This window comes from Sus scrofa, chromosome 7, assembly GCF_054392235.1.
Source record: "Sus scrofa isolate SSC_HxYL_T2T_F1_AM1 chromosome 7, Sscrofa_HxYL_maternal_Yorkshire_Landrace_v2.0, whole genome shotgun sequence".
Classification (NCBI taxonomy): domain Eukaryota; kingdom Metazoa; phylum Chordata; class Mammalia; order Artiodactyla; family Suidae; genus Sus; species Sus scrofa.
In genome coordinates this window covers 69,109,755-69,119,431 of record NC_139389.1, presented here as the reverse complement: position 1 = coordinate 69,119,431, position 9,677 = coordinate 69,109,755, and the positions used below count along the sequence as shown (strand labels likewise).

Below are 9,677 nucleotides of genomic sequence, written 5' to 3'. Positions count from 1 at the left end.
GTAATTATTGAGTCTCCTTTTCCTCTTCAGGATCTCACTAGCATCTGGAGATTAATGTGGTACCTGGAAAATAGGGGAGGGTGTCTAATTGCCAATCTGTCATGATTGCTGCTGATGCCTAAGCCCCTCAGCCTCTGTCTCTGTGGTCCCCTGATGTTCCTCTGCTGAGAGAACACAAATTTCTGCTCAGGGGCCCTAGTGGGTACCACTTTCTTCAGGGGAACCACAAGTAGCCCTGCTGGCTGCTAAGCCCCCTCAAAGTCATTCTTTTTTCTCTGTGTTTTTCAAGTTTCAGATTATTTATTAATCATTGTAAACCCCAACAAAATACACCAACATGATTTTGTGCATTTAGAGGAGAAATATTTCCTGGTTAAGTGGGAAATGGTGTGGATAGCTTTTGGAAGACCTTTATTCTGAGCAGCTTTATAGTGAAACATTTCATTTAAAGGCCTGGACCCTATTTCTTCAGTTTGCTGTAATCTACATTCACTGAGTAGAACTTGTATTGATCACTGGGACTCAGTTTGTTTCAAGGTTCTGAGTCTTTCTTTCCCTTCCTTTCTTCCTTCTTTCCTCTCTCTCTCTCTCTCTGTCTCTCTCTCTCTGTCTCTCTCTCTCTGTCTCTCTCTCTCTGTCTGTCTCTCTGTCTCTCTGTCTCTGTCTCTGTCTCTGTCTCTGTCTCTCTCTCTCTCTCTCTATCTCTCTATCTCAGCCATCCACAGCATATGGAATTCTCAGGCCAGGAATCAGATCCAAGCAGCAGTTGCAACCTATGCCACAGCTTTGCCAATGCAGGATCCTTTAACCCACTGTTCTGGGCAGAAGATGGAACCTGAGTCCCAGTGCTTCAGAGGAGCCACCCATCCCATTGCACCACAGCAGGAACTCTTGGGTTATACTTTCTGTCCCAGCTGACATCTGGATTGAACAATTCCAGATGTAAGACATACAATGCTGCTCCAACATCCTTTGCACCAATAAATACGAAGAGGGGGATCAGCTAGGATGCTCCTTGGCCTGACTGATGATATAGTGGAGCATGGTTGTGACAAACTCAGGTCCAGACAGAGAGGAAGATTAACCTGCAAGGCCTAGGACTGAGCAGTCTCTGCCCATTCTTCTCTTTTCTTGAAAGATTGCACATGTTCATAGCTGAGTAGCTCTATTGTCTGGTTTCCTGCCTATAGAATCCCAGAAGTCAATAGTGTTCCTTCATTTCGTGCCATCTCTGTTCTCTTTGGCCCAAGCTGGTAGTGTTTCTGGTGGTATAACATCCTCAAAATCCTCATGGGATCCATGTCATGACACATGAAAAGTTCCCTATAGTCTATTGTTGACTTCTACTGAGATGGTTAGTTGGACCAAAGAGTTACACACCAAATCTCTTGAGTAGAAGGTTGTCTGGTCACATCCTTGGTGTTATTGTCAGCCTCAGCATCTTTTATTATATAGATAGGCTGAGAATTTTTTCAAATCATCAAGTTCTGGTTCCTTTTTGCTTTATATTTCCTTGTTAGTTTATCTCTTTCCTCTCACACTTTACTATATGTAGCAAGGAGAAACTAGGGTGCATGTTCCATATTTTGCTGGACAGTATCCTTTGCTAAATAGCCAGGTTCCTCACTTATAAGTCATACTTTTGACCCAGCACTAGACCACAATTCAGCCAGGTTCTCTGCCACTTTGTAACAAGGATCACTTTTCTTTCAGTTTCCAATAACATGCTTCTCATTTTCATCTGCGGTCTCACTAGAGACATCTTTAATGTTCATATTTCTATCAATTTTCTGTACATGACAGTATATGTTTTCTGTCTAAGGTAGTAGAAGCATTCTCTACTGTCCTCGATGTCCTTCTGAGCTCTCAACAGAATCTCCTTTAATGTCCATATTTTTACTAGCACCCTCTTCAGGGCAGTCTAGGCTTTTTTAAAAAACATTCTTCTCAAAATTCTTCCAGCCTCTACCCGTCACCCAAGGCCCTTCCACATTTTCTGTATTTGTTATAGCAGCACCGCTTCCAGTTACCAAGATCTATATTGGTTTCCTATGATTGTTGTACAAATTCCCATGAACTGGGTGGATTTAAAAAATAGAAATTTATTCTCTTGTGGCTCAGGGGGATATAAGTCCAAAAGCAAGGTAGTGGCAGGGTTAGTTCCTCAGGGAGAATTTGTACCATGCCTTTCTCTTAGCTTCTGGAGGCTGATGGCAATCCTTGGCAGTCCCGGGCCTGTAGCTCCATCACTCCAACTTCTGCCCTATCTTCACATGGCTGTCTTCCCACCTATGTCCTCTGTGGCTCTATGTGGCCTTCTTATTTTATTTCATTTGTCTTTTTGCCATTTCTTGGGCCGCTCCTGCGGCATATGGAGGTTCCCAGGCTAGGGGTCTAATCGGAGCTGCAGCTGCCAGCCTACGCCAGAGCCACAGCAACTCGGGATCCAAGCCGTGTCTGTGACCTACACCACAGCTCATGGCAATGCCGGATCCTTAACCCACTGAGCAAGGACAGGGATTGAACCCACAACCTCATGGTTCCTAGTCAGACTCGTTAGCCACTGCGCCACGATGGGAACTCCTATGTGGCCTTATTATAAGGGCACCAGTTATTGGATTTAGGACCCACTGTAATCCAGTATGACCTCATTTTAACTAATTACATCTGCAAAGACCATATTTCCAATAAAGTTAAATTTGGAGGTTCCAGGTAGATGTGAATTTTGGGGGGACACTCTTCAACTCAGTGCAGATACTAACTAATTTCCTAACTCTTGTGAAAGAGAGATATTGGCCACATTCACAAATGCATAAGCAAGAAGAATAAATTTACTTCAAAAACGACTAGAAAACACCTAGTCTCCTGTTCCACCCTAGGCTGTGTTGCCCTCCACAGCACTGACTGTGGTCTCCCACCCCTTCCCAGGTTCTTTCAACATGGTGTCCTCTGGTCATTCCAACTAAAAATTCAGCCCTTCATACGCCTTGACATTTTTTCTTTTTAGGGCCACACCCGCAGCATACAGACAGTCCCAGGCTAAGGATTGAATTGGAGCTCCAGCTGCCGGTCTACACCACAGCCACAGCAATGCCAGATCCAAACAGCATCTGCGAACTATGCCGCAGTTTGTGGCAACACTGGATCCTTAACCCATGAGTGAGGCCGGGGATCAAACCCAAATCCTCATGGATACTAGTTGGGTTCATTACTGCTGAGCCACAATGGGAACACCCCACCTTGACATTTTAAATTCCACATCCCTGCTTTATTTTCTCCCTAGCATGTACCTGCATTTAGTAAACCTTGTATTCTGTTAGTCTTCCCCACTAGAACGACCTCTGTGAAAAAGATTTTCATTTATTTTATTCATTTATCTATTCCCAGCACCCAGAAGAGTATCTGGCACATAGTAGGTGCTCAATAAAATTTTGTCAAATAGGTGAGTGCATACTTGAGTGAAGAAATTCCTGGAAAGTGGGCATCAAGCTGCTTTGGACAGGGAGCCGATTCCTCCACTGGGCAAAATTTTGCCCTTTTAAGTCATTCTGGTGAATCATTAGAAGCGGCAGTGTCAGGCTTCTAGAGTCCTCACTTAGAGTCCCTGGGGTCTGTTTGACAATATTAGACTTTTGGAAGACAGTTGGGATGGTTGGTAAGCTGGGAGTAAGGGATAAAAAGAGAGGTGGGATGTTCCAAGTCTGCCACTGACCCACCGGTCATCTTGAGAATTTTGTTCCATGTGTCCCTGGGTCCCTGGTCCCCTCATCACAGCTTCCTTAACTTGACTGTCAGGCAAGCAATGGATTTCTCTCCTGGTCCCTGTTTCCTCTGCCTGAAATGTGAGAATTAAAGACAAAAAGTCTCCACATCACTTTGAACCTCATGGAGGAGGGTGCCAACTAAGCTGAAGATGTTATTAGTAAAAAGATAATTCCTTTGAAAATGGAAATTGCTGTATCACACAATCTCCCAACCATGGGGTGGAATTAATGAGGAATTTGCTCAAGATTCACAACTTCAAAATGATCTTCCAGGTGGCCAAAGGAAATTCACATTTACACTTCAATCAGAAGTTCCTTTGTAGAATGTAAGAGGGGAGGGTTTAATTTTCTGGGATCACAAATGGCCATCCCCTTCCAGAGGAGAAGAGAGCCTGTGATAAGGACCGCCCCGGTGTCTGCGAACTCTCCAGCTAATTAGAAAAGCGAATCTAATTTCACGGATTTCAGCTCCTATTAATTTATTCTGAGCTTGTTGGTAATGAAGCTGTGTGTTTGTTTCTTATGAAGAAAACATCAGAGAGGAAAAGAAAGGGTGTGAGGCTCTGCCATTTATTCCCCTGACTTCATTATGTTAATTGAGGAAATAACATAGGAGTTAATGTATACTACAATGTCATACACATCACGTGGGTTAGCTACTAAAAGAGCCCTGCGTGGTGAGCCCAAAGGGGGAATCTATGTTAACACGGCTAAAACACAGACTTTCTGGGGTCACTGAGCACCTTCCATGTCGGTCAATATGGATGTAATTGTTTCCAGCCACACGGTCCAATCATGATCGCCTCATCCTGTTGTCAGCACCCACGTTTCCCTGGAATGAATGGCAGGTGTTCCTTGGGAGCTTAAGTTCCAACCAGGGGCTGATGTTGAGGAAATGTAATATTTACATCTCCTGAAACAAGTGGCACTGGAATGTCATGCTTCTGTCTAGACCTAGACCTCACTGCCCATTCTTGTCTGTATGGGGACTGTATCTGGAATTGATCTTCTCTCATCTTTGAGGCCAAAGCCTTCATTTTGCTTGGGTTAGTACCAAGTTTGCCAAGATACTGCGGATACCAGCCTGTATTTCAACACTTCCTAAGCTTTATTTATGAGTACGTCGGTGAGCTTTGTCTTATAACCACCACAGAGGAAGGAAGGCTCAGGGCAGTCTCTGCTGTCTCAAGTTCTTATCAGGCTGGCGGACAAGAGGCATATGTGGGAGTTGAAAGGCCAGAATATGTTCCTCCTTTGTAAATACCTTGTAGCAATTGTAAATACATAGTTATTTATAATGATTCTTTGTTTAAGGCTGCCTTTCATAGATTCTAAAATCCCCATCTATTTTGTTTAGTCTAGCTTGCCTGGAACACTGGAGATGCTCAATAATTCTTACTGAATGCCCCAGGAAACAGTCAGGCAGTAGAAATTAGAAAAGGTTAGGGTCTGTAGCAGACCTCATGGGCCACTTCCCTATCATGTATTTATTCCCTCCTTTTTCTTTCTTTGCTGTGGCAGACAGTATATAAGCTGTTTCATTCACTACCTATTCCATCCCCTTCAGCTTAGCTTCCTATGTGATGGAGGCTACAAAGCTACAAACAAATGGCCAAGTCTCCCTTGCAGTAGGGCTCTGCAGGGGACCTAGATCCTGCCAGGTAAGACCTAGATGTGGAAGTGATCAGAGTGTGGGGGTGGGGGGATGGGAGGCTGTGCAAAGAGTGACAGGATCTTCTGATGCAACAGATTGCTTTTTCCAAAAGTGGCCATAAGGATCAGAGCTTGTTACTGCCTCATCAAGAGGTAGATTCCATGTCTCCTCTCCTTAAAGCTGGGTGGGACTTTGTGACTGTCTCCAGGGGTATAATGGGGGTAGAAGTGACACTACCTGACTTCTGAGGCTAGGACATGAAAAGAGATAGGACTTTCCTCGGGTTCTGTCTGTCCCTCTCCTGGTGCTTGCCCTGGGGTCCCAGAAGGTGCTGTGAGGCCACAGGAGACACGAAGAAAAGTCTGTAGCTTTGGGGTAAGATTTCCTCATTTTTAATAACAAATTGCATCCAGTTGTGATGCCAGGAATGTTCTGTGACCATCTTGCTTCGAGCCAACATGTAGAGTAGGGCAGCTCTTTGAAAACCAGAGAAAAATTGGAGTGCCTAAGTCTCCTATCTGGAGCCCTTTCTTCCTATTTCTGGGCTTCCTGATATGTGAAATGATAAACTCTCTCGAAGATACTTTTTTTTTTCCTTTTCTTTTTAGGGCCACACCCACGGGATATGGAGAGTCCCAGGCTAGGGGTCAAATTGGAGCTGCAGCTACCAGCCTATACCACAGCCATGGTAATGCTGGATCTGAGCCGTGTCTGCAACCTGCTCCACTGCTCTGGCAATGCCAGATCCTTAACCCACTGAGTGAGGCCAGGGATGGAACCCGTATTCTTAACATGGACACTATGTCATATTCTTAACTCACTGAGCCACAACGGGAACTCCGTCTCAGAGATACTTTGAGTTGAAACTTTCTATTACCTGCAGCTGAAAACATTCTAACTGGCTCTGACTTTGCTCTCTGATGGCTGTGGTCAGTTTCTGCCTTCTCCATATGTTCTGGGGATAAGGGTTCTCCCAGAGGAGCTATCAAGCTACAGAAAGCACAGGGGGTCACATGGGTGCAGAGAGTTCTGAAAGTCAACTCTGAAACTTCTGGGGTTTGGATCCATTTTCTAGAATCTTCCTAATTTCGGCAGGACATTCTTTGTCCTTTCTTCTGAGGACATATGTAAGCTGAGCCTCCTTTTTACATTACAGATTATTTTCTGGAACTGAGATGTGGAGAAGGAGGCAGGGAAAGGAGTGACAGAGAAAAGAAGACTTGCCAAAAACCAAACAAAGCTAAAACTGTACATTTCCCAGCCCAGTTCTGTCCAATAAGAGATAAAAGTTTCAATGAAAAATTTGCTTTCCTTTCTTCCTGTGTAGATCATGATGATTAGAGCTGTAGCAGCCATTTTGTGACCATGAGGAAAAGCGGAGAATGTAGACTTGGCATCTTTAAACATAATACCACTACCTACCTGTCTGGTTGTGTGTATGTGTGTGTGTGTGTGGGGGAACTCTTATGTGTTAAAATTCCACCTCTCTTTTTTTTATGACCGCACTGGCAGCATATGGAAGTTCCCAGGCTAGGGGTCAACTTGGAGCTGCAGCTGCTGGCCACAGCCACATCCACACCAGATCTGAGCTGTGTCTGTGACCTATGCTGGATCCTTCAGTCACTGAGTGAGGCCAGGGATCGAAACTGCACCCTCATGGATATGAGTCAGGTTTGTTTCCAATGGGCCACATTGGGAACTCCCACTTCTGTTTTTCTTAGCTCAATGCAAATCCTAGTTGATAAACTATCCTTAAACCTGGGGCTGGGGCTGGGGCAGATGGCTGAGGACATGCCTGTTTGAGATTTTCCTCCTTCCCTCTTTCCCCCCCTTTGTCTCTCCTCTCCTCCATTTCTTCATTCCTGTTGAGCCTATACTACGCACTAACCCCTGGGCCATGCCCTGGGAGAGGGGAGTGAAACTTTGGGTGGCCCTGGGGAGTGCTTGCCACCTTTTCTGTAGGATGATCTTATTCCCAGAGATAAGCTTGGTCTCAGAGGTGCTTTCTAGGGCTACCACCCCTGCAGGTAGATTCTTTCTCTTCTTAGGGAGATAGGAGATAGAGAGGGACGAGGATAAATCTCTGAGTCGGACAGATCTGGGTTTGAACCCCAGCTCTGCTATCAGTTGGCTGTGAGAGCTTGGATAAATCACTGAGCATGGTATAAACTCTTCTACGCAGTGAGTTTATGTGTGGATGAAATGATACGGCAGTAGCTTACCAGTAGTGTTGCCTAGTCTAGCCAAGTGAGGCTCAAATGAGGGATCTATTAATAAAAAAGGAGGAGGGGATGGATATCAAGTAGACATCTGGCAGTATCTACAATGAAAGGGAAAACAGGACCGAATTCCTGATTCCTGTTGGACCAGAGCTGTGCTCCCATGTCTGGGGGTAACTTGCAAACTCTCCTGGCCTCTTCTTTGCTCCAAGAATGAGAGGCTTCCCCTGCCTCTGCCCCTCCCCCTGCCATGACCCTGGGAGTGTTATCCTCACTCATCTCAGGGCCCCATGATTCCAGCAAGACGGCTGGAGAGAATCCATGTGCCTGAGGACAGCTGGACCACAGCCTCCCTGCCCTGGCTGCACACCTGTTAGAAACTATAGTTAGAACAGTGGATCTTGGAGCAAGGAAAAGAGAGAAGCCAATGGAGAAAAAAAAAAAAAAAAAAAAAGGAAAGACAGAGGATGTTATTCCCATGCAGCAAAGCCATGGAGCTCTCTGCGTCCTCCTTAGGAAGAAGGAGTTGCCTATGGACACTTGCGGGGCTAGCCTGGAATTAGGAAAACCATGGCTGATGTGATGTAAACTCTGCCTATGCTGGCACAAAGCCTTGCCCTGAGAAGCCCTAAAAAATCCCTTTACAATCAGGGCTCCTGAATTTTTTGTTGTGCTGCCTGTTGGCTTCTATAAAGCTTTTTGCTCACCCTTCCCCTCCAGTTTCCACTACTAAAAAACTCAATTACACAGAAAGAGAAGAAATACAGCAAGTTGGATATATCATGTCGCCAGCAATATAAATGATTCACTTACTAGTTACTTTAGAAGAATTTGAACATACCTATTAAATTTTTGTGCTATAAAACAGTTTCCTGGGAGTTCCCATCGTAGTGCAATGGAAACAAATCCGACTAGGAAACATGAGGTTGGGGGTTCGATCCCTGGCCTTGCTCAGTGGGTTAAGGATCCAGCATTGCTGTGAGCTGTGGTGTAGGTCGCAGATGCATCTCGGATCTGGCGTTGCTGTGGCTGTGGTGTAGGCCGGCATCTACAGCTCTGATTTGACCCCTAGCCTGGGAACCTCCATGTGCTGCGGATGTGGCCCTAAAAAGACAAAAGACAAAGCAAAAAACAAAAACGAAAACAAAAACAAACACCAGTTTCCTAAAAACTGAAAAATTAGTCAGTAATTTCATTGTACTTATTAAAGTAGCCAATATTCACCAGCAGTCGTACACATATGACACCTCCCCATTGGCAATAGAGAGGTAAGTTATTCACATTTGAACATCAGCAGACATGTAGGGTCTTGAAGTTTATTGTAGGAATATTACTGGTTAAAAATTATTGATGCTAGGACTTCCAAAACTATGTTGAATAGCAGTGGTGAGAGTGGGCATCCCTGTCTTGTTCCAGATTTGAGTGAGAAGGCTTTCAGTTTTTCCCCATTGAGTATTATATTTGCTGTGGGTTTATCATAAATGGCTTTGATTATGTTCAGGAATGTTCCCTCTATACCCACTTTGGCGAGGGTCTTGATCATGAATGGATGTTGGACTTTGTCAAATGCTTTTTCTGCGTCTATTGAGATGATCATATGATTTTTGACTTTTCTTTTGTTAATGTGGTGTATGACGTTGATTGATTTGTGTATGTTGAACCATCCTTGTGAACCTTGGATGAACCCTACCTGGTCATGGTGTATAATTTTTTTGATATGTTGTTGGATTCGGTTGGCTAAGGAAGTCTTAGCCACAGCAATTAGACAAACAAAAGAAATAAAAGGCATCCATATAGGAAGAGAAGAGATAAAACTGTCACTGTATGCAGACGACATGATACTATACATAGAAAACCCTAAGGACTCAACCCCAAAACTACTTGAACTGATTAATAAATTCAGCAAAGTAGCAGGATATAAGGTGAACATTCAGAAGTCAGTCGCATTTCTGTATACCAGCAATGAAATATTAGAAAAGGAATACAAAAATACAATACCTTTTAAAATTGCACCCAAAAAAAATCAAATACCTCGGAATA

The 9,677-nt window shown here is 44.3% G+C and overlaps 1 pseudogene; it reads right to left on the bottom strand.

The window, feature by feature from the left end:
• Positions 1-445: 445 nt before the first annotated feature.
• LOC110261714 (cytochrome c oxidase subunit FA4 pseudogene) lies at positions 446-1,044 on the bottom strand (annotated as a pseudogene).
• Positions 1,045-9,677: the final 8,633 nt, after the last annotated feature.